Source organism: Dipodomys merriami, unplaced genomic scaffold (genome assembly GCF_024711535.1).
Source record: "Dipodomys merriami isolate MVZ:Mamm:240054 unplaced genomic scaffold, mDipMer1.0.p SCAF_7, whole genome shotgun sequence".
NCBI classification, from domain to species: domain Eukaryota; kingdom Metazoa; phylum Chordata; class Mammalia; order Rodentia; family Heteromyidae; genus Dipodomys; species Dipodomys merriami.
Window position 1 is genome coordinate 29,735,604 of NW_027206290.1, and position 26,677 is coordinate 29,762,280.

A 26,677-nucleotide genomic window follows, 5' to 3' on the forward strand; every position below is an offset into this window, starting at 1 on the left:
TTTTGGTTCATAAAATTAACATTAAAAGGGAGAAGGTGGATGGGTTGGATTTAATTTATTTCTTTATTTAGTTATGGGGCTTGAACTCAGGACCTGGGCTTTTTGCTCAAGGCCAGCATGCTACCATGTTGAGCCACAACTTCACTTCTGGTTTTTAAGTGGTTAATTGGAAATAAGAATCTCATGGACTTTGCTGCCCGAGATGGAATTAAATCATGTGGTCAGATTTCAGCCTCCTGAGTAGGTAGGATTACAGGCATGAGGCACCAGTGCCTAGCTTGGATGGGTTGGATTTTTCTTCTTTTTTTATTATTATCTTTAAGTAGTTGTACAAAGAAGTTCCCATTCTACAAAACTGTATATGAGTACAAAGTGTCTGACAACATTGTCACCCAGATGGGTTGTATTTTAAATATAAGAGGGAAGAAAGGAGACAGGGAAAAAGGTCTTTTAGCATAAAAATATAAACATATTGTTTGTTCAGCAGTGTTTAACAATTTATTTTGCTGTGGCACTTGTAAATTATTCATAACAAGGTGTCTGGCCCTTAATTTTTCAATTCTATATGGTCATAATTAGGAGCTGATATGAAATGAAGAAAGGTATTGATCAGAAACATTTGAAATATAGATGCATTTAGTTACATAGAGTATTGAAGTTGCACTTTGCTTTGTATATCTAAAGAACAGTTTGAAACTCTACCAGTAGAATTTTGTAGCAGTATTTCTGATCTATGTAAATCAAATTGATATTTTACTTTCATTGGATTATTCAATATAAATATAAAATTAAGATGCTGAAATGAATTAAATTTAAGGTAGCCTTTCATTGTAATGCCATTGAGAACATGGTGGGTAAATATTTACATGTCGTAACAATGAGGAGGGAAAGAAAGGAGGAATTTCATCTACATAGCAATGAGAGGAGAAATTGCATGTGTGTAACAATATATAAGAGCTACAGGGAAATAAAAAGGATTTTTTTAACTGGGAAAAAAATAATAATTGGGAGAACATATTCCTCTCTTGCTAAGAAACTATTCAGTTCCACTTCTATTTGAGGTATTTTCATTAAAGTTTAGCTCTTCATGTCTTCCTGATGATGAACTAAGCCCTAGAAAGAACCCCTGTGAGTAGATGTTGCATGGTTCTTTTCCTCTTAAGGACTATGGCAAGCTAGACACCGGTGACTCACGCCCCTAATCCTAGCTGGCACATCCCAGATACTCAGGAGGCTGATCTGAGGATTGTAGATTGAAGCTAATCCAGACAGAAAAGTCCATGAGATTCTTATCTCCAATTAAGCACCAGAAACAAGGAAGTAGCACTGTGGCTCAAAGTGGCAGAGTGCTACCTTGAGCAAAAGAGATCAGGGACAGCGCCCAGGTGCTGTGTTCAAGCCCCAAAACCACCACCAACAACAAAAAAGATGATAATTACCACTTAGTCTAGGCAGGCACAGTGACACACACCAGTAATCTGAGCTAATCAGTAGATAGAGATTGGGAGGGTCACAGTTCAAAGTTATCCCAGAAAACATGTTATTGATACACCCACCTCCATAAACCGGCTGGGCACAGTAAAATGTATCTGAAATCCCAGCTGTGGCAAAGGCATTTGTAGCTGGATCACAGTCAAAAGCAAGCTTCAGGCAAAAAAAAAAAAAAAAAAAAAAAAAGCAGGAGACTCGTCTGAAAAATAACTAAAGCAATTAAGGGATGGTTCAAGTGATGAAGAATCTATCAACAAGTACAAGGCCAGAGTTCAAACCACAGCATTGAAAAAATTAATTCATTAATTAAATCCCTAAATTATAAATATGACTCTGAACATTTTGAAAGTAATCAATTCTACTAGCACCTTAAGGCACTAGTCAAATCATTCTAGGAAGCGGAGGGGAAAAGGCAGAGAATTTAACATCTACAAGCTGCTATTCCTTAAAAACACGCAATTTGAACTGTGATTTGAGCATATTTCTACCCTTTAGACATCACAAACATGCCATAACACCCTGCTGTGAGGATAGCTTTGGTGCCCCAGAAGTAAGAGTTTTGCTGTGATTAAAGGATTTAAGTCTCTGCCTTGAACTGACAGATTAGCTTTTGCTAGGTTTGCTCTGTTAATTCCAGACCTGACAGCCCTACTATAAATTAATCTAAATTACAGCAAGCTCCTACAAGGCTGGTCCTTGTCTTGTAAAAAAAAAAAAAACGTCATAAAGTTCGGTTGAAAGCACTGACATCTCTCTCACTAAATGTTATTCCAATTTGGTAGAGAACGGAATGAGGTAACTACGGGAAACCGGAGCTGTGAAGATTCACACACACACACCGAGCCACTGGGGAGAGTTCTGGCTTTTGTGGCCACTCATGTGTGAGACGCAGTGTTTGTCTTCTGGTTGCTCAGGACAATGTAATTACATCCTGCCTGCCCAATTTTTCTCATAACTGAAGTTGATAAATATAAACTACAGTGTATGATTGTACGACACCACCTGAAGCAGCTTAGCTTGGGCATCGATTACAGACAACTATAAATAGTGGGTGATAATGGATTAACAGAATCTCAGCCCTATCACAGACCTGTCAGGACATCAGAGAATTAGAAAATTGCCCAAGATCGAACTTACTTCCCAAGAAAAGGCCATGCATGGATACAGAGTGGACAGGTCCAATGAGCAAGTATAGACTTGTTAACCTCCTTCACTGGCCTCAGTTATACTCAGGAGGAACGTTCCTATAAAAGTTACTTCTCTCTGCAGCCTTGACAGTGGCCATCATTTCTCTTATTTTTTTCCTTTTTTTTTTTGGTTCCAGTGTTGGGGTTCCACTCAGGGCCTTGATGTTGGCTTGTTTGCTCAAGGCTGGTGCTCTACCACTTGAGCCACACCTTCACTTCAAGCATTTTGCTGGTTAATGAGAGATATAGATTATTCTGTCCAGAATAACTTTAAACTATTATCCTCAGATCTTAGTCTAAGATAACAAGTTTGAGCCACCAGAGCCTGACTCCTACCTCCATCTTTATTATTAATTTTATATTCTTATATTTGGCCCTTCCTAAGATTTTTTTTTTGCAGCTAGCAACCTAGAGGTGGGTTTTCATCCACATCGGCTATCTTTAAATTACTGCACAGATGAACTGAGCACCTCCATTGTCTGAACTCACCTTCAGAGCTTAAAAGAGAATTGTTGAGGGGAATAATATAAAAGAAAGAAAAAGAGGGAAAGAAAGAAAATACATTCATCAAGAATATTATTTCCTCCATAACTAACTACTACTAAGTTGATGGTGGCTATCAGTAAGCATGTTATTTATGCAAATCCAAAGCAGTTGGGCTCAATCTGGCCCTCAGATGTCATCTGGTTGATACAACATTTTCCTTATTTTTTATTTGCATCCCTTTTTATGGAGTGAAAGCTGCCCGTACATATGTGGTACAAGACTCCTTACCACATGTTGTCTCAGAGTCTGCTCACCTGTCAGCAGAAGGCATTTGAGCTAGAACCTCTTGGTCAAAACCATCCAACACACTGGGTAAGAAACAATGTGGGACATTGAACCTGACACTAACAAAACCGTGAATATTATCATCTCAGGTAATGACATATACTATGAAGAAAAAATAAGTTAGGGGAAGGGAATGTGATAACAGATACATTAAGGAGGGAGTAACAAAGCTGAGAGGGCTTCTGTGAAGCAGAACATCAGAGGAATCATTAGAGATGTGACAGTGTGAGTCATGGCACGCAGGTGAGACAAATACTCCAAAAAGGAACGATAGCAAGTAGAAAGACCCTGAAGAGAAATAGCAAGCACAGTGTGGAGCACTCAAGGTAAAAGGATGGAAATAGAAGTAGAGGAATTGAGCAAAAGCCATGTTATTTAGGTCTTACAGGCTACTACTTTACAGCAATGAGAAGCAATTGGAAGAGTTTGAACAAGAAAATTAAGTACTTTAATTTATATCATAATGAATAGTGATATCATAACTTCTAACTCATAGTTAAGTGCAAAAATATTTTAAGTTCTTAAAAATGTTTACAAAATTAAATAATCCTTCTGGAAGTTCTGCATTATTATAGGGTTTTTTTGTAGCATGGGAGATTGAATGCAGAGCATCATGCATGCTAGTCCAATGATCTATACCACTGGGCTATATCTCCAGATCAATGTGTTATTAATCTATTCAATTAATCACTCAAAGTTAGATAACACTGACAATACCTACTATGTGTAAAATCTTCCCCTAAGCTCTGTGAAAGGTCCAAGGATCAACTTGGACATAATATTTGACTCAAGAAAATGTAGTCACAAGTATCTGAACAATCACAGAGTATCTCATGCCAACAAAATATATAACTTCTCTTCCGGTGACTAGTGAAAGGACTTAAGAATTTTGAGGGAATGGGTTGATCCATAAATTTGCTTCTAATGGAAGCCCTTTCATTAAGTCTTATTATTTAAATCACCTTAAAAGGAAACAATATCCGTTCTCATTTTATAGTATGGAAATTCACAGCTCCAGAAAAAGAAAAGAAAAAAAAAGGCAAAAGATCTTGGAAATAGGTTTGAGAAAACAAGTCTGTTCCTCACTGCCAGCACCTCCTCACCCTGCTGAAATCTGATGTCATTCCTGACACTCAGGAAACCATTTCTATATGGAGGAAATGAAAAATCAGGTTGCATCCTGCTGCAGTAATCCGACTAAAGCATGTTCACTATTTCAATTCTGAGGATCACTTCATAATTGTGAAGTTGGATCAAATTAGCAGCTTGGTTCCTGTGATGCTGTTTTGTAGATTCCCAGGGTGTGATTGACAGGCTCTATGAAACACTCAATAAGAAAGGCTGGTTTAAATATGGAAGAGACAGGGAGAGGAAGAGGGGAAGCCCTGAACAAAGTTGCAGCACTAGTAAAGGTCACTTCATATCCACCCCCTCATTCGTCCAGTGCTCCTGACAATCACCACAAAATCCCTGGACACCCCACCCCTACAAAGCACCTGTCCTCCATCAGAATTTGCCTGACTTCTGTTTTCCTTAGATCTCTAATCTGTCGTTCTCTCTTCTCTTTCCTCCATCTTGTTCTCTTCTTCCTCTTTCTGTCTCTGCCCCTGTTTCTCTGCTTCTCTCTCTCTCCCCCAGCTCTGGCATTTTCTTTTCCTCCTCTTTCCTCCTGTCCTCTCCCATCTACTTCCCCCCTCCTGCTCCTCCTCCTCCTCCTCCTCCTTCCTTTTTTTCTCTCATAAGTTACACCACACCCATGTGCCAGGATATTTCCACCTCAATAATTCCATTACTTTTAAAGTTATACCTTACCCAGATAACTCAAATTCTACATGTAGGCAGTATAGGACAATTATGAAGAAGGGACTTTTCATTCCCTTTAGAATTCTACCACTTGACACCTGACACCATGGCTGGCTATAGTGATGGTGAGTCAGCCTCCCGCTGCCTTTCTACTAGAAGGTGGGGGCTTCCTAGTCAATGCTCATTCAACCACTGCCCCAGTGTGGTAGGACCTAAGGAGCAAGGTGATTTCATATTCGTAATCCTGGCACACACAAAGCTGGAACTGACAGGTTCATGGTACAGTACCATGCGAAGAAAATGAGCTTTGAGTCTGGAGACCCAGACCTCCATCACCATGGCCTAAGGAAAGAGCAGTATGGGCAGTACTCACCACGTCTGAGACTACTATCCCCTATAAAATCCCAGGATCACTGTGAAACTTCTACCTAGGATATATGTACCCTGCATCTTGCATGTACGTTTATCTGATCTGGGGAAGGGAAGGGGGATAACAAGAGGCTGAAACACGGACAAAGGATGACCCAGTGCAACAATGGTGCTCACATGACAATGTGTTGGAAATGAACTTTACAACTTTTGGGGGGAATGAATGGGGGAGAGAAGAGATACAGGGAGAAAGGTGTGGGTAACAATGTTTAACAAGAAATGCACTCATTACCTTACTTATGTAATTGCAAACGCTTTGTAAATCATCTTGACAATAAAATCAAATTTTTTAAATACAAATATTCTGAAAACTGTAAGGCAGAACACCAATCAAGCCTTTAAGCATTATTTTTCACCTTAAGCAACTTTAAATTTAAACTTTTTTATTTTTATTTTACGTAACACCAGAAAAAGACAGGTGAAATTTCTAGACCTTGGATATTTGGGGCAGTTGCTTGCTTCTGCTTAGTTTTAGCAATCTGTTGTGGGTTCAGCTGATTTCGTGGGGATGAACTCAAGCTTTTCTGAGTGGATGTGTGTGTCTCTAGTCAAAGTAGCTCACCCTTTCCTTCTCATCCATTTCCTAACTTTGGCACACTTTCTCTCATCACACAACAGTTCCTGAGGGGGTCTTTTGTCTATCATTTCAAATTGGCTGTCAGAATCCCATATTGCTTCTTTTTTGTAAAGCTTACTAAAAATTAGTCATATTTTCCCTTTATTATGTAAATATGGATGAAGCCTGATAATACTTTCCAAAAGAAAAACATGCTGTTATGTGAATTTCATGAAAAGATGGTAGAATGAGGGCAAAGCTTATTCTTTGTTCTATTTTCTGAGGCTAAAAGACCCATTATGAGAACAAATATTAAAAAAGGGGGTACCCTGATCTAGTTTTATGGAAGGAGCAGAGCATTGTGCAGTGTTTGTATGTGGAGTACATTATTATCTTCTCTCATGGTGTGGGGGCGGGGGAGTCACAGGCATCCAATGTGATCCAATCACTATTCAGAACACACAGGAAACAGGAATGAAGCAGCAGCATAACCTGCGTGTACTCTCACTCCTCATTTCACACCATTGTCTGAACTAAATTTTGCACGTAACAAATTAACTAAATTTAAATCCTATTCCTTTTTCCCTCAAAAAAAAACCCCTGAAATCTCCTAATAATATCAGTTTCTTTTTCTGGTAAATCTTATCCACTCTACCCCTTCCTTCACGGGCTCCTTTTCTGCCAGGTGCATCCCCCGCCCCCTTGCCATTTATACAAAATTGTCTATCCTGCCAAGAAAAAGAAAAAAGCTCATCTCAACTGGTAGAGATCACCGTACATTGATCATTTTCCTGAGCTCAATTCAATTCAGCTTTTAATCAATACACACACATACACACACGTGCACACACACACACACACACACACACACACACACACACACACACACACACACACACACATGCACGCACGCACCCAACACATATATACATATATTTTTAATGTGGACATTACATGCCATGCTTTTATTATTAAACAGGATATAGCACATCATTACCGTTTAAATTGTTGGCTGTTAATTTTTTTTGATCAGTTCTTTTGAGTTTTGGGTCTGGGGAGAGGGGAAGGTCTCCTTTTCTTTTAAGGATGCTCCATTGTATCCAGTGAAAGGAAGTGTATCATAGATTGTAAGTGAATGTTATTATCTGCCTGAATGGTAGAAATATGTATTTCTCAAATAAATGACATAATGGCATTAAGTCATTTCATCCTAGAACCCTTATTTCCACTTTGGAAATTACCTTCCAAGCCTTTTCTACATCCATATATGTTTTATGTGATTAATTTTCAACTTACCATTTTGTATTCTGAATTTTCATTTATATTTTCCATAATCATTTCAGTAATATTGTATAACCCTTCTGATTGTCATTGTTAAGTGCCTAATGGTATGTAACACATAATATTTCTTTTCATGAGTGAGCTATAGTACTATTAAGCTATTCATTCATTATTAAACTTTCAGCCTTTTCCAATTTATTTCCTTTATACATAGCACTGGAGTAAAGACCTTCATTTACAAAAATGATGTGTGTGTGCAGGTATGTGTCTCATTTGGATTATATTGTTCAAATATATGTGACTATGTTCAATATATGTGAAGAATAAGTTATTGGCCAAAAATACTTTAATTTCTTAGTAAGTATTATATACAGATTTTTAAAGAGCTTCAGTAATCATTTACAATATTTCTAGAGGGGTATAGAGCACAGTTTCAAAAGAGATCTTGTCATCTGGCCAAAACTGTATCCTTTAGTTTCATATCCAAGAAAGTATTATCATGTGCCTCCATTTCACACGCCTGAGCATTATGTTGTGCCCCACAATGTTGTATTGTTTAATATCATTATTTAATCTTATCCCTCCCCTTTACAGGTCAGAATAGCTCAGTGTTAAATGATCTAAGGTTAATTGTGTATTCAAGTGCAGAACCAGGAGTTCAGATCCACATCTGTCTGACACCCATTAATTGTCTCTCTGCCTGTTCTCCTACCATTGTTCATTGTGGAGAAATAATGGAAACAAAACAATTTCACATAAAACAGATATGCATTCATTTTAATGACCATTAGAAGAAAATGTTGAATCAAGGAGCTTTCAGATATTTGGAATTAAGTATAATTTCACCATCTGTGTGTGTGTGTGTGTGTGTGTGTGTGTGTGTGTGTGTGTGTGTGTGTGTGTGTGTGTGTGTGTGTGTGTGTGTGTAGGTGGGGGTGTCCATTCTGGGGTTGGAGGTCAGGACCTTGCATTCTGACTTGGCTTCCTTTTTATTCAAGTCTGGAGATCTACACCTTCAGTTCTGGCCTTTATTGGCTAATTAGAGGGAAGATCATCAGGGACTTTTCGCCAGGGGTGAGGAGAGGGTAGAGGAGGCTGGTTTTGCACCTTAGATGTCAGATCTAAGCCTCCTGAGTAGTTAGGATTACAGGCATGAGCCACCAGCACCTAGTCATCACTTACACTTCTAATGTGGCTAGATAGAAATTTTAAAGATGTCTATGTGGCCTAAATCTGTAGCCTACATGACATTTCTGCTATCAGATGCTCACTGAAAAGTCAACTGAGAATCATTTATTCCACTGGACCCTGGAGCAGTGATCTTTGTAAGACTTCATTCTCAGTGGTCAAAGCCAACCCCAGATCATTTCTTCATTCACACCATGATTCTATGATACCAGCCTGAAGTAGGAACTGTCCATAAACAATCAAACAAATAAATAAGTGATTCCTGCCCAGAAAAGATTCCTACCCAAAGATGATTGGTATGGAGTGATATGCTGATGGTACCCGTTAATCCTTCTTTGCACTAATGAGCCAGTAAGAAAAAGCTGAATTCCAGCACCATTTTTAAGAAGTTAAAGGATAATGAAAAAAGAAACCATTAAGACATATACTCATTTACGTATAGGTAAACCAATATAATTTTCATATATGCATTTTTACAGTCACTTACCATATGTGATGTAATGATGTCTATAAATATAAAAATTCAAATTCAGCCATAATAGAGAATCAACAGAATCTTCAATGAAACATAATCATATTTTTGCATATTTTTTGTACATGCCACTTGGCATGAGATATGATTTGTAACAACTACTTAACATAATCCCTCAGGATCTGAATTCATAAGAATTTAAAATCTATTTTAAAGGTTCAAAACTACATTGAGTTTATGTTGCTTAAGGGAGAGCAGATTTTCATCAGACTACTGTTCTGCTCCAGAATTACTTTATTCTGCATTCTTCCAAAGCTGTATTAAACAGTATGAAATTAACCTCTCTTGTTTCTCCAGCAGCAGTAAACAATTCCACAGAAACTCAATTTTCTTTCAGTTCATAGAGGTGCGATGTCCCCCACTGTGTCCAAGTACTTAGTCCAAGTAGTTTGTCCCTCTAGCAAACTGATGACAGATAAAGATTCTGCTACACCTGTCTGTGCTTCACCACAAAAGCGGTTGGCATCGTTTTACAATTGCTCACCTGGGTGGCTGAGTTAGTGTAGGGGAAAATAAAACTATAGCCGAGTTAAGTAATATTTTTGAATGGTATTGTAACCATGTCCACTCAGATGGTAATTTAATCTCCGGAATTTTAGACCTCCCACGCAACAAATTGTCCCCTTTCAGTGGCACAGTGGGAAGAAAAGTGCCAGAGACCAGCTGGCAGTTTCTGCGAAGGAATACTATCTACAAAAACTCAGGGGAAGTAGGGGGTCAGCTAGCACATCTCAGAAGGACTTTTATTAGGATACTATTTGAGCAGATGTAAGGGCATTTTTAATTAACTATAGACCCAAAATCTGTCACAAACTTTGCCGTGACACATTCTCTCTGGAGACCTGGAAATTCATAGCTAAAATTAACTTTAGAACAAAAGAGGTTAAAGTCAAGGAGAATATTCCAGTGGGCCAAAAAATGCTAATATTATGGGGTTAGAGGTCTTAAAACAAGGCTTTAACACAAAGCTCTGTGTGTGTGAATGTGTGCATGAGCGTGCACACACACACAGGAGAACACAAAGGCACTTAAAATGAAAGAAAATCCTTTCCAAAATAGCAATATATAAACTCCTGGAAGAAAAAGAACTTTTCTATATTTTATATCTAGATTTAAAAAGTTAAAAATTAGGTGGCCTGTTAGAGATTTAGGATAGTCTGTGATTTTTTTTTTTGATAAATTAGACGGTATAATTGTAAACACACCTATCTGAAAAGGTTTCAATTCATTTTGAATGTGAAAGCCGTGGGCCTTTAAATGTTTATTCATTTAGAACCCTGTTTTCATATGCCAAGGAGCCTCTGTGCTTCTCTGTCAGTATTACCTTACAAAAATCTTGATTAAATATTTATAAATTTCTTTAAATGTATACGGCTGGATCTGTTGAATGAGCATATATTCATTGTTCTTCTTTCGCAAAGAGCTGCTAAGCAGGAATGATGTCATTCATCTGTGTTCTACATGTCTAGCATGCTATGGATACTTAATAAATGTTTAATGACACAGAAAGCCAAGTGATAAATCAAAACTATAATGAGCAAAGGGGTTGCACCCTGAATGGAGACTAGAGTATTGTAAAACTCTACCTGTCCCAAACAGGAAGTATAGATCATAACATTTGTCTGATTTTTTTTCATAGAGAACCTTAAGAAATGGAAATAGGAAATAGAAACTTGTAGATCTGTGACATCTTAATGTAGGTCACTCAATCTGTTAAATATCTGATGCTAGTATACCAAGTTTATATCAGATACCTAGTAAATAAACTATGGTGTGAATGCCTGCACATGACCCAGAAATCTTCATCCTCAAATATGATCAGATTAACCTCAAGATAACATTTTCATGCCTGTTTTTGTGGTTTTGGTGGGGTTTTTGTTTGTTTTGTTTTTTGTTTGTTTGTTTGTTTGGTCGATCATGAGGCTTGAACTCTAATGCCTGGGCACTGTCCCTCATCTCTTCAGCTCAAGGCTAGCGTTCTACCACTTGAGCCACAGCACTACTTCTGGTTTTCTGGGGTTTATTGTAAATAAGAGTCTCATGGAGTTTCCTGCTCGGGCTGGCTTTGAACCACGATCCTCCAGATCTCAACCTCTTGAGTAGCTAGGATTACAGGCATGAGCCACTGGCACCTGTCTTCCCGCATGGTTTTAAATCTTAGAATGCCCTTTTCCACATGAAAGTCTTACTTCAAATCAAGTTCTAACTGTCAGTAATATTCTTAGAGAATACATTTTCTCATTTGTAAGCCAGTTGATTGTATCATAAAATAAAGATACATTGTACTGCCACTAGTATGTGAGCTATCCAAATTTTCTCCCAACCCCTAGCCTCCTGCAGTTAACTGTTCTAAAATCATTAAATAAAAAGTGGCTGCACAACATGTATCTATCAAAAGATAGGAAACCCTTTATTCTGTTCCCATATTCCCATTCCTTCTGGGGCACTTGCATGATTCTATCTCTTCATGGCCTCTTATTTTGATTTCTCACTTTTGTGATTTCCAGTTCTTGGTGATTACAAATAATGTTGTAACAAACACCCATGTATAAATGGACAAATGTGTTCTTGAGATAGATATTCAGATGACTGAATCATTGTTAACTATATATTCAAACTTCCAAGTAATTATCAAATTGTCATCTAAAGTAGTCATAACACTTTACACTTCCACCAGTAATGCATGAGTATTCCAGTTCTTCCACATCCCTCACAAAATGATATGACAGTTCATTTAGAGTTTTTAGATATTTTATAAGGTGATTCAAATTGGTATTTTTAAATGATTAATAATTGAGTAACTCTGATTTGCTTATTTGCCCATTTAATTTTTCTTTCTTAGCAAAGTGTCAGTTCTGATCATTGGTGCACACTTTAAATCTGCTTTTGTTTTATCACTGAGTAAATTAAGTTGTTTATTTTCATGGAATTACATATCATGGATATACATACTCTATCATAGAGGTACCTTACAAATACTTCCCTGTAATCTACGGAGAATCTATTAAGGTGCTCTTTTCAGGAAAAGTCTTTAGTTTTACCAATTTGTTTTATACTGCAACATCTTTTCATTTTTGTCAAAAAAATAGTTTTCTTTAGGTATATGTATGTGTTTCTAGACTCTCTGTTCTGTTATCAAATCTATCTTTACCCCAATACATCCTACTGGTGTACTGTAGCTTTAGGAGTCTCAAAATCACATAATGTTAGTCATCCAATTTTGTTCTTTTTTCAAATTATTTTGGACATTTTAGGCTCTTTATATTTTGATGTAAATTTTACAATAGAAATGTCCATTTATCTTTTTTTGTACCAGTATTGAGGCTGAAATTCAGGACCTTGCACTCCCGCTCCGTACTTTTATTCATGGGTGGTACTCTACCACCTGATCCATGCCTCCAATTCTGGCTTTTTGCTGGTTGTTGTAAATAAGAGTTACTCAGATGGACTGGCTTCAAAGCAGTGTCTACAGCTCTTAGCTTCCTAAGTAGGTAGGATCTCAGGCATAAGCTTGTCAAATTTTGTCCATTTTAATCATAAGTACTTCCATTTTTGTACTACTGTGAATGATATGTTGACACTGAGCTTCCAATTGCTTGTGACTACACTTTAGAAGTACAATTCAATTTTTATATTGATCTAATATTCTAAAAACTTTCTAAATTTGCATATTAATTCTAGTAGCTTCTTTTAGTCTTTTTCAGAGTTTTTACATGGATCTGAAGTTAGAAGTGTTTAGAATAAATATATTTGACCCACTCCAGATCTTAAAAGAAAACTGTTCATTTCTCACCATTAGGTAAAATGCTGAATTTACATGAAATAAATGCAGGGGTCCTTTATCCTCTTGAAAAAATTCTCTCCTGGTCCTAAAGCCATGTGTTTTCAATAATGGATGTGGAAATAAGTTGGAACTTCAATCTGTGTCTGTAAAGATGATTATAGACATATATAATACACATATATACATATTTTTATATATGCATACATATTTACTTTTCAGCTTGTGCATATGATGAATTATACTGATATTTTTGAATGCTATAAACAATCTTGCATTTCTGACATAAAACAGTTATAATCTATTGACTTTTTCATGTATTGATAAATTTTATTTACAAAATTTTTATGTAGATGCCATCTCTATTTATGAGGATGTTGGGCTATATTGTCTTGTCTTTTAATGACCTTGTCTTGTTTTGTTAACGGGTTATTGTGGTCCACAAATAGTGAGTTGGGAAGTATTCCCTTCTCTTGAAAGAGTGTTTTTAGCACACGTATTTCTTAAATATTTCCTAAAACTCATGACTATAAGCATTCAGATAGATTAATTTTCTGGGAAAATATCTAATGACAAATTTAACTGCTTAAATAGGTAAAAGAACCTACAAGCTAGCTAAGTATGTTTTCTAGTAACAGGTTTGAACTCAGGTCTTCATACTTGCTTAGCTTCCTTACTGATCTGGCTCTCTACCATAGCCATTCACTGCTCCATCCTATTCTGTTTCTGGTCATTTTGGAGATAGACACAGACTTTTCTGCCCAGTCTGGCTTTAAGTTAGGATGCTCTGAATCTCAGCCTCCTGAGTAGCTCAGATTATAAGCATGACCTACTGACATTCAATTTCTGTTTGTTCTTGAATAAACTTTGGCAGTTTGGATTTTCAACAGTTTTTCTATTTCAGCTAAGGTGTGTGTGTGTGTGTGTGTGTGTGTGTGTGTGTGTGTGTGTGTGTGTGTGTGTGTGTGTGTGTGTGTGTGTGTGTGTGTGTGTGTGTGTGTGTGTGTGTGTTATTTTCCTTTCTTTCCTTTCCTTTTTTTTTTTTTTTTTTTTTTTTGCCAGACCTGGAACTTGAACTCAGGGCCTGGGCACCATTCCTGAGTATTTTCTACTCAAGAATAACACTCGACCACTTTAGCCACAGTTCTACTTTCAACTTTTTGATGGTTAATTGGGCATAAGAGTCTCACAGACTTTCCTGCTTGGGCTGGCTTCAAACCATGATCCTCAGAGCTCAGTCTTGTGAGTTGCTACGATTACAGGCTTGAGCTTGGTCATATTTCCCAATTATCCTATACTTCCTACAGAATCTATGGTCATGACTCTTATTTTTGACACGATGGATGTCTTCTCCCTTTTTTCACATATTAGTTTAGCTTGAAGTTTATCAATTCCCTTCATCTAGGTTACAGTCTCATTAACATATATATCTAATGTCTTTGTTTTCTAATCCATTAGTTTGTACTTTGATTACTTATAATTTAATTTTCTTTATCCTAATATTTTAATGAAAATTGAGATAATTACCTTGACATAGTTCTTCCTTTTCTAAAATATTAACATTTAGTGCTTTAAAAATTTCCCTAAATATGATTTCAACCTTGTCACACAAGTTCTGAATTACCGTATTAGTCCAAATAGCTCCTACTTTCTCTCTTTATTTTGAATTGGGTGTAAGATTCCTAGTTTAATATTCACTTTGCAATATATTTGGGGATATTGCCAGATATCCCTCTGTTATTAATTTCTAATTTACTGTCATTGTAATCCAATACTTTAATCATCTTAAATTTATGTTGAGTAATTTATGACAAAAATTTGGTCTATTTTGGTAAACATTCTTTGTATACTTTGACAATATATATATATTCAGAATATTTTGATTTAGTGATTTTATAAATGACAATAAGAGGGGCTGGGAAAGTGGCTCAGTGGTAGAGTGCTTGCCTTGCATGCCTGAGGCCCAGGGTTCGATTCCTCAGCACCACATAAGCAAAAAGAAAAAAGCCAGAAGTGGTGCTGTGGCTCAAGTGGTAGAGCGCTAGCCTTGAGCTGAAGAGCCGAGGGACAGCGCCCAGGCCCAGAGTTCAGGCCCTATAACTGGACCCCCCCCCCAAAAAAAAATGACAATAAGAGCAAGTTTATTGATAGTGTTGTTTAAGTCTACTAGAAACTTGCTAATTTCTTTTTGGTGGTGGTGGTGGTGGTGGTGGTGGTGGTGGTGGTGGTGGTGGTGGTGGTAGTGGTGGTGGTGGTGTTTGTGGTTGTGAGTCATGAACTCAGGGCCTGGGTGCTATCCCTAAGCTTTTCTACCCAAGGCTAGCACTCTGTCACTTTGAGCTATAGCTCTACTTCCAGTTTTCTGGTCATTAATTGGATATAAGAGTCTCACAGACTTTCCTGCCCAGGCTGGCTTTGAGTCATGATCCTTAGATATAACACTTGAGTAGCTAGGATTACAGGCCTGAGCTACCAGCACCCACTGAAACTTGCTAATTTTCTGTGTACATGTTCAATCCATTTTTAAGAGGAGGATTATAAAATCACAGACCATAAATGTACTTATTTCTTCTTGCAATTCTATTAATTTTGTTCATTAACCTTAAAGCTCTATTTAAAGGGGCATGTGTGACTGTCATTTTATTTTCTTGACATCTCAAATTCTTTATTATTATCATTATTAAATACCCACTTTTTCTTCACTTACAGTATTTGCTCTGAGACCTACTTTGTCTGACACAATACCATTTTAGCTTCCTTTATATTCCTTTATATTTATCTTTTTCTAGAAAGCAGTTGGTTTTCCCTTTCTTAATTTCTGCCTTAACTGTATAATAAGATAAACTTAATGTGATTATTGATCCAATTATGTATGAGTCCATATGTTGCTATATGTTTTCTATTTGTGTTATTCTTAAGCCCAACATCTTGCTATGTTTTCTATTTGTCTTATTCTTAGTTTTTCCACTTTGTGCATTTCTTTGGATCAATGGAATTTTTATAATATCTATATATCTCCATTTCTTTAATGGTTGTAACTCATTGCTTTGCTATATTGAGAATGCTTTAAGGTTTAGAATTGTTCCTTGTCTGAATTCAGGTGTTAGCATACCAAATAAAGCTTAGTGTAATATATTTCTCTTTTTCTTCTCTTATCCTTTATGCTTTTTGTTTTCAAATTATTGTGTGTGTGTGTGTGTGTGTGTGTGTGTGTGTGTGTGTGTCTTAGGGCGTGAACTCAGAGTCCAGCCACTCTCCCTGAGCTTTTGTGCTCAAAGCTTATGCTTTACCGGGGCTGGGAAGGTGGCTCAGTGGTAGAGCGCTTGCCTTGCATGCTCGAGGCCCTGGGTTCAATTCCTCAGCACCACATAAGCAAAAAGAAAAAAGCCCGAAGTGGCGCTGTGGCTCAAGTGGTAGAGCGCTAGCCTTGAGCTGAAGAGCTGAGGGACAGCGCCCAGGCCCACAGTTCAGGCCCCATGACCGGACCCAAAAATAAAAAAAAGAAAAAGCTTATGCTTTACTACTTTGAGCAGAGATAAGAGTCTCAAGGATTTTCATGCCCAGGCTGGGTTAGAACCATGATCCTCAGATCTCAGCCTACTCAGTAGATAGGATTATAGTCATGAGCCACTAACTCCCAACAAAATTACTTTTTTAATTTAGTTATGTTTAAGTAATTAAATTATCCTTAATTAACTTTTTATTTATTTTATTGTTATTGTAAAGATGATATACAAGGAGGTTACAGTTTCATAAGTCAGGTACAGAGTACATTTCTTTTGGGAAAATGATAACCCTTACCTCACTATCTCCCAGTTTTTCCCTCCCATCTCCACTCACAAGTTGTGTAGTTCATGTACCACATACTGTCTAATGAGTAACCCTTTGTCTCTCCGTTTCTCTGCCTCCCCTTTTCCCTCCCAAAGAAAGATAAACAAATAAGACAAAAAGAAAACAAAACAAAAACAGAAAAAAACTCTTCTTTCCATTTCCTTGGGTTCCTCTACCCATTTATATACATATACATATATATATAGAGAGAGAGAGAGAGTAAAAATACTGTAGAGAGGGATTACAGTTACATGAACAAGGTAATGAGTATATTTCTTATCTAGCATTGATGCCTCCTCCTTTGTTTTTCACCTACCATCCCTTCCCTCCCACTCCTCAACTACACTCCTCCTCCCCCACCACCCCCACCTCAGCCTAAATTGTAAAGTTTGTTTTTCAACATAGTGTCTTGTACATCTCATTGCTGCAGTGGGTCAACCTGTAAGAAGTCTTTTTTTTTTCTTTCTCTGTATGGTTCATCTTAATGAATTCCCATTGTTATGTCTTTAAATTCACTGATCATTTCTTCTAATTCCATTTAGTGTGGTCTTATTCTCTGCCCTGAATTGGGTCTTTTCTTGAGCTTCTGATTTTCTTTCCTATGACTTTCAATTTGTAAGACATGAGCATTTCTCTAACCAGACTGAGAATGTGATGTCTGGAATGAAACTGTTTCAATGATTTCTTAGCCATCTTCATCCTCTCCTCCAGTTCTCTCTTACTCACTGCCAGTGTCTAGTCCAGGCCCTCTTTCCTGTGACTCTCTGAGTCACATTTCCTCTAAAATAGCCACAGCCTCTGTTCCCTTACTCATAGCACCACCGCAGAGAGCCATGATGGATCACAGTACCAGGTGACACAGGAAGCTTGGATAACAGGTGAAACAGGGCAGCCCCACTAGGGAGATAGCAGTGCCCTGAGCCAGGAATCATGTGACTTCACTTTCTTTCAGGCCCTCTTGTTCACTTACAAGATGCTAATCAAGTTTCTAGCCACAAATTTGTTTTCCCCAATTGTGGATGCACTCTTCAAGTAGGCCAGTGACTTCAGTGATATTTGATGGAAGGCGTGAGAACATTAAAGACCTACACTGAGAGAAGAACTAGCTGCACTGAATCTCCCAGAAGGCTTTGCACAGTGGCCAGGTGTTGGTGGGAAGAGAAGAGATTCTGACCTCCAGCCACCACCAACCCTCTCAGTTAGTTCCAGCTTCCTCACTCCTTAGCTCCAGAGTCAGTTTCTGATCCTCCGAAGCTCATGTTATATCCTGCCTTGGGATGATGATTTGGTAATCATCCATTTCTCCAAGGAAAATTCCTTATTCTTCTGCAGAGTGTGGCAACCATTCCTGACCTGTGTGACAAAAATTCCTCTCTTCAACGGTAAGGTTTCATCAAGTTGGTCTCATCTTCCACAACATCTTTATAGCACAAAATGATAGCACAGGTCATGGCACCCAGTTCATTCTGATGCTTCTTCATAATATGTTGTTTGAACAAGAAGAGAAGAGGCCATCACACTCCTCTGTGTGGTATTCTCTCCTAATTTCTTGTAAGTCTTTGGGCAAAAAAGATGGACAGGTTTCCTTTGGATGTAGGAGTATTTTCACAGGTAGGTCAACACAGATTGTGACTTACTTGTCAGTCTTGTCAAAGACTCATGTCAGCAAAGAACACACTAAACTTACATCACTCACCAGAAGGTTTATCATCTGAGGTTTAAGCATCTACATTTAGGTCATTTGTGGGATCACATTTGTCCCAAGAAGAGTGGATAGGTATTTGCCTTATATTGCATGAACCAAAAGCTCACCAAGAGCTTCTGGTGATTCCAGGACTGAGACTGACTTTACCCAACAGATAAATGTATTGCTGGTGTTTCTACCAGTGCCCTACAAGGGACAGTTTTGCAATTTCAATGAATATGTTTACCAAATATATACCCTCATGAGGTATCAAAAGGTTTTTTTTTTTCAAATGAAAAAATGGGGCTAGGTACCAGTGGCTCACGCCTATAATCCTAGCTACTGAGAAAGCTGAGATTTTAAGATTGCAGTTCCAAGTTGTCCTTGGAAGGAAATTCTATGGTATTCTTTTTTTTAATTTTAATTTTTATTTTTTGTGAACACACTGTACAGAGGGGTTACAATTACATGGGCAGGTTAATGCCCATTTCTTAGCAAGCATTGCAGCCTCCTCCTTTGTTTACCCTTCACATCCCTTCCCAGCCTCCCCTCCTACCCCCCCACCCAATCCTCCCCGATTCCCCCCCCCCACCAACATTGTAAAACTCGTTTTCGACATGACAACTTGTACTTCTCATTGTTGCAACAGGTCCTCCTGTATCCTTAAAAGACTTGTTTTTCCCCATCTCCTCTACAAGTTATACTGACATCAAATATAGTGAAAGCAGGGGTTATACTGTGGGGGAGGGACATACAAAGCTACAAAGAGATAATCTTATAAATGTGTTAGAAACAAATGCATGAAAGGAAAAAAACATTAAAATACATATCTAAGGATTCATTTTCCTAACATCACATTATCTGACCTTTTCCACTTGACTCAAAATCTATGATATTCTTAGCACCAGCAAAAAGCTGGAAGTGGAGCTATGGCTCAGGTGGTACAGTGTTAGCCTTGAGCAAAACATTAAGGGACAGAGTCAGGCCCTGAACTCAAGCCTCAGTACTACACACACACACACACACACACACACACACACACACACACACACACACACACACACACACACTAAAAGCTAGAATAACATTTAAAGCTTGTAATGTGGGAGCTACAGTGAAGGAACTTAATCAGTTTGTCCAAATTAGCATGGCTTTCCAAGTGATAGGCAGCAAACTCATGGTACAACCCCTGGCGAAGTACTGCCAGATTCCTGGGGAGCTCTGATGTCTGCAATAAATATACATCCATCCACCCAGCTCAGCACACCATCTGTAACCTTGGAGGGCAATTCTGATGGGGTGAAAAGCCAAGGACAGAGCCAGGGAGAAGATAGATATAGACACACAGCCATGTGATTCTTTTAAGAGTGAGCGCCTGTCCTAAAGAAGTAACTAAACTGCCAAATTCGAGGCCAAACAGCCCAAATCAAATAATTACCTATCCGCCCAGAAACCAGGGCAGTTGTACATTAATTCCAGTTCAAGGCCAACATGCAGATTTGGGATACACACCAGGCAAGGAAACAGCCTTGAGTTTCCGAGTTCCAGGCAAGAGGTTGGGAAATAACATCTTACAACTTCATTCGACAATGCAACAGAGAAGCACTGGATGCTGAGCCAATGTCAAGACCATGAGACAAATATCTGGGGAGTTGAAAGGGCAATGGGACAGGATCACACACAGGTCAGGACAGGCTAGAGACAGAGAGGCTGGTCTGGCAAAGTAGAGAATATCCTGACAGCCTTAAATCCCCAGAGCCACCCCTGCAGCACCTGTTCCTCTCTGATCTGTCTACTGGGGCTATAGAGCCAGTCTGCCTGCTTCCTGGCAGGGTCCTGACACCAATCAATGGCGACCAGACCGACCCGCACATGGAACAGAGGGCATTCTATCCAGCAGATTCACTGCTAGCCTCGCATCTCCTTCTCTGTCATAAAGCTCTTGTGTTTACCAGTGCATTAAATATAACCCCTCAATAGAAAATCCTCATTTTCATGCTTGAAATACATTATCTAACGGTATATCTATTTGACTTTTACTACATGCCTTTCATTTCTCTAAGTGAGGTAATTGACCTTTACTTTGCTACCCTGTGGATTAAAAAGCGACACCACACTCTGCATTTGATATTTCCAGGCCTGAAAGACAGGCGATTTCCATTTGCTTTTGTTGAAGTGCTGCTCTTTGGGCAGGCCCTCCAGTGAAGGAAAACCTCAAGGTCCTGGCATGTATTGTGGTTGTTATTATCATCATATTATGGCTTTTATTAGGAAAAAGAAAAAAAACAAAGGTCCTTTCTTCTCCATGGCCATCTCCGTGGAATTCTAAAGATCATGGATCTTTTCAGCTTCCAGAACCTCCTACTACACTTTAAAATGACATATTCTCACTCTCCCAATATCTAGGATCAAGAGCATCCTTCAGCTTTGGTTCAAGCACCTAAAAAAGCTTAGAATTGTGTTCTACTGTATCACAGTTTCTGAGAGGGAAATATATGAGTATGATCAAAAAATCCTAGGCTCTCTGTCAGACAGCTTACCAGGAAATGTTGCACATGATAATTTTGTATGCTAAGTGATCAAATAGAACTCTGCAGATCAGGAGTTTGATGACTAAAATAAAGAAGGGAAGAAAGAGCAGAGTTGGGAAAGATGAGGGAGAAGAAAAAGATGACACTAATGTCCATGCATTGCACTCATTGTACCCGCATTTTGAATTGAACCTCCCCCCTTGTACAATTACTTAAAGGTAATTTAAGAAAGGATTAAGTCTAAGTTGATAATGATGGTGGTCATTTACAATGCACCGGTTCTGTTTTCAAATGCTCCAAATATAATGTTTTCTTATTCATAATGAGCTTTCAAGGTAGATGCTATTATTATCCAGTTTTACAGATAAGGAAAAGAAGAGTCATAAAAATGAACTCACCTGTCCAAATTTCACCTGCTTGAAAGCAGTGGTTACAGAACTTAATTTGAAGTATGTCAAACTTAGGAGACAGAAAACTTCAACACATGTTTGCATTCTAATACTTTTGGACAAGTTGTGTATATAATGAGGGCATTTCCCTAACTATTACCTTATTTCTAGAGGCATTCTTAGGCTTGGTCAGTAGCATTTAGAGGAGTAGGGATTTTTTTCCCTACTTCTCCGTCCTCCAGAGCCATTCAGAATCAGTGTAGGGTTACGTAAAGAAACTCCCTGCTCCCCACATGCACACAAAAGGTCCACAGATATAATAGGCACTGGGAACAGATGTTATGAATGTTAAATTCAACAGTGCCATCCAATAATGATTGTCAAAACTTTTAACCCCATGTCTCCTAGACATTCAACTTGTCCTTCTTGTGACCCATCTTGAAGTCAACTAATGCTCCCTCCCTTCTGTCCTCCTAGTTCAGTGTCCTATAAAGACAAAGATTTAGGTACAAATAATATATTTGGTAAATAAACTCATAAAGCACTATGAAAGAATGAGGAGAAAACAGAGCAATGGGTAGATCTCAAAACTGCCTTGCCTCCCTGAAGGGGCCAGGGAAATTGAGTATTTATCTCAGACATCTCTCCCTTACAGAGGGTTTTTCCTAGGATGTTGATTCACCCCCTAGCTTGTCCAACATGCTGGCCAAGTTCAAAGGTCACGGAAGTGAGAGACAAAAAGCTAGCTGTGGAGGAAAAGATCACAGTGCTCTTTTGCAGGGGCATGAAAAATCTGAGAACAATTGTGATTTTGCTACATATTTTATCTTTTCACGGGTAAAACCATATTCCTTTCTCATTCATTTCCATCAAATAATGTTGGTAACCCATTAGAGCCAGAGTGACAGTATTTGGCAATTTTTTTAAAAGCACAATCCTTAATTTTTATACACTTGAAGGAAAAAAAATCTTACCTTAATTTAATTTTGCTAATGGAAGACAGTATGGGTAAAGAGCTGGACAATTCATTAGGCTTGCACACTAAAAGAAATTTGCTGTAAACTCTCTGTGGCCATATTGGTTTTGTCTTTATCTGTAAAATAGGGGAATCAGTCTACTCCTGACCACCTCTCCCAGAGTTGCTGTCCAGAAGAAATTAAACATTAAGAAAATGTACTTTTCACGTAAAATGAATTCAACAATGCCACCTATTAATTGCTATTGTTGTCATTTCTATTTTATTCTCAAATTGTACAATTCTGTATTTTTAGTTATAGAATTAGATAATCCTTTTGGTAATTGTTCGTTGTGCACATCTGTACACCCAGAAGCCAGGGAAGGTCTTGGTCAGAAAATTGAGCTTTATCCCTGACTCTCACAGCCCTGAATCCTTTTCTTCACACTATGGTGCCTCACTGTGCTGCTTTTCATTCTTCTGTTAACAGGAAACAAGAATATCTAGTTTATCTGGATCGTCCCTGCTTCCTGGGGGCAGTGTTCGACCATGGGTATTTGTGTAGTGAGAATGATTAACATATGGTTTATAATAATTGCTGTAACACCAGGAAGAAATTAAAAACAATCGCATACCTGTTTATCAGCTATTTGTGGTGGCATGAAACATGCTATGTCATTCCATGGTTACAATAAAACAAAATGAATGGGTTACTATTATCTTTATTTTATAGATGAAGAACTAGAATTAGGCAAGCAAACTCACTAGCCTATGGTCAAACATTTAAAAGATGACTATGAATAGATTCAAATCCAGATCTATTTTGGAAATGGAGGATTTCTTCATTTTAGAAGTCCATATCAGGTTCAAAAAGAGGAAAAAGGTGAGAGAAAGAGTAAGATGGCTCAATGCCAGCACAGGTTTATTACGAAAGAACCCACAGAGGAAATCCTCTGGCCGTAGCTAGAGACTCGCTCATTGCTTACAAGCTGAAGTGATTATAGTGGGTTTGAAAGTATGCTAGAATTGACTAGTTATAGTGGTTCAAAAGTCGCTAATGGTGGGACAAATGGTGGTGGGAAAAGGTCACAGCTGAAGGGAGGGAGGGATGGAACCAAGCCTGGATATCTGCTCAAAATCCAAACTGGGAATGACTTTTGATCTGATGCTTGCTGCATGAGTTTATCTGGTCTGGGAGAGAAGGTAAGGTGAGAGAGTTAATGAGTCAAGGCACTTTTCTGGGGCTCCAAAATAAGGAAATCTGGTTGTTTATACCTAACCATTCATATCACAAAAATAAAGCAGAGAGGAGAAGGGAACGGAGGAGGAGAAGGGGGAGACAGAAAGGGAAAAAGAAGGGAAGAGAAGAGAGGGGAAATACAAATAACACAGATTACAACTGGAGTGGGCTTTAATGGACTCTGAACTTGTTTGCATATTCTAATGTAAGTCTCCACAAGTCTCCACATGATGATATTTTTCCAGCTACCAATACTAAACCTGTTGTCAAAAATAATTCTTGTTATCCCAGCATATCTTTCCAAACCAGATCATCAGTTCCTGGTAATTACTACTGTAGAGTTCTACATCCAGTGTAGCTCGGTCAACTTGGGAGATGGGAGGGTCATGGATAAGGATCAGATGTATTCTACTGCATTCTGCATTCTACTCAGTTGTGTCAGAAGCAATAGAAAGCCAATTCTAATTCATTTAAATGAAGTATAGACAATTTCTGGGACATAGACTATGTGAAGTCATCAGGATATGGTCTCTGTCTCTTGGTTTTGCTCTCTTTTGCCTTGGTTTACCTACACTTAAGATTTCTTACTCTAACCAACACAACCTGAACCATTTCAAGGTACACCTTTACTAGCACATTAATACTACAAGAAAAGAAGAAAAAACACTTCTATTCCTCATGACCTCAGCAAAAGTTCTAAGACCAATGTTGACAGGAATTAGGTAATGTTCTTTTCTTTTTTTTAAGTACTAGAATTTGAACTTAGAATTTCATACTTGCTATTCAGGATCTACTTCTTGAATCATGCTCCCAGGCCTTCTGATCTAGTTATTTTTGAGATAGGATCTCTCTTTTTCCAGGGGTTGTCCTGGAACTGCTATCCTCAGGCTAAAATTGTATCTTAGCTTCTCACATCTGGGACAATAAGTATGCACCATTTCCCAAGCTACTGATTAACTAACATAGGATCTTGAGACCAAACTAGCCTTGAACTACAATCCTCTTGATCTCAGTCTCTTGAGTAGATAAAATGAAAAATGTGAGCCACTATGCATAGTTAAATTCTCATTCTTGAACAAATCATTTTGCTCAGGAAAATAGAATGGATTGAATGGTTAAGCTTGGCTTTCTGATTATTTCTGGTTCTAGAAGATGAAATCTACCAAAGCTATTTGTCGTGAAAATGAGGAAGGGTAGACCAAAAGAGATGTTACCAAAAATATGTAGAAATTTGGGGCCTTCACATAGTATGTGTACTCACATAACTTAGATATTATCCAGTAGAATTATAAAATATAAGCCAAACCTTCACCATTTCAAAGAAATTAAGCCCAGAAAGTTGGCCTACTTGACTCTGTCTTCCAGTTTTCCATAGCTATAACAAAATACACAAAATACCTGAGAAAAATAACTTCTAAAGAGAAAAGGTTTACTTGAACTCACAGATTGGGATATTCCACTCCAAAATTAATCATCTTTATTGCTTTGGGATAAAAATAAGATAGCATGTCAGGGTAGAGGAGTGAAATCTCTCTTCTCATAGCTCAAAGAAAAAAAAAGAGGGAGAGAAAATGAAAGGAAGGAAGGAAGGAAAGGAAGGAAGGAAGGAAGGGAGGGAGGGAGGAAGGAAGGAAGGAAGGAAGGAAGGAAGGAAGGAAGGAAGGAAGGAAGGAAGGAAGGAAGGAAGGAAGGAAAAAAGGAAGGAAGGAAGGAAGGGAGGGAGGGAGGGAGGGAGGGAGGGAGGGAGGGAGGGAGGGAGGGAGGGAAGGGGGGAGGGAGGGAGGGAGGGGGGAGGGAGGGAGGGAAGAAAGAAGGAACCAAATCCTGTTTTGTCTCTTGAAGACATATCACTAATGACCTAAAAACCTCCCATTAGCTCAACCTCCTGCTAGATTCCATTTCCTCTCATTATCAACACCTTGAGGACCAAATGTGTAACACATGGACCTCGTGGGGACATTCAAAATTTAAACAAATTCAAAGCAAATCAGATAGTGTTAGTGATCACATCTAGGTTTTTTGATCATACATATCTCTTGACTTTAAACCATGAACCTGATGCATGTTCAATTAATTTTTTTTTCTTTTCATTGAGGTATTCTAACCCATTTGGTGTAGATCCTCCACTTGGAATGTTTACCATACAGATAGAAAAACTGCCTGCATTAATTAGAATTTCAGTATGATTAGCAAGTCCAGAGGCCATTTTCCAGGTAGATTTTCCTAGAGGTGTTAAATCTCACCTATCATTTTGCAGCTCATTGCTGTTCCTTCTATTTTCAGCCTTTTCTGCTTCTTTGCTTTAAAGCTTTTGTTTCTGCTCTGAAGTGGCACCACTGGGGTCATTGGGCAGGGCAACTAAATTCAGGTTCCTTTGGTGAGTCCACATTTACTTTCTTTTCACCCACTCTCACTTTTTTCGGCTTTCTTTGCTTTTTATTTATTTCTTTATTTGGGGGTTTTTGCCTTTAAAACTTCAATTTTCCAAGGTGTGTTAACTAAAGCAGGCCACTAAATAAGGGGAGAAGAAAACAAAGACTTTGCAAGTTGTGTTCTTCTCTTTTGGACATTATTTTATTCCTCAGAAAAAGGAGAATTAGAAGAAAAAGCTATTTCCCCCAATTCTCCATACCATACTTGGGAATCTAATTCAATTTCCTTTCAAATTTTGTAGTGAAAACTAAAAGAGTAGAATAAAGTTGCTGTAGTAGGTTAAGTTTTTTTGTTTGTTTGTTTTGTGTTTTTTTTTACAGAGGCTTTCTATTCAAACAGCTATTTATTAAGCTTGTTCTACGCTTTTCCATAGGACCATTTGTGTGTGTGTGTGTGTGTGTGTGTGTGTATGTGTGTGTGTGTGTGTGTGTGTGTGTGTGTGTGTGTTGGCCCTGGTACTTGAATTCAGAACCTATCCCTCTCACTTGTATGTTTCACTCATGGCTGGTGTTCTACCACTTGAGCCTCATTTCTA

General features: G+C 38.2%; 1 protein-coding gene across 6 annotated transcripts in view; it reads left to right on the forward strand.

Annotated features, from left to right (window-relative positions):
• Ntng1 (netrin G1) overlaps nucleotides 1–26,677 on the forward strand; it is a 351,109-nt gene that overhangs the window by 218,900 nt on the left and 105,532 nt on the right. The gene's annotated exons all lie outside the window — the stretch shown is intronic.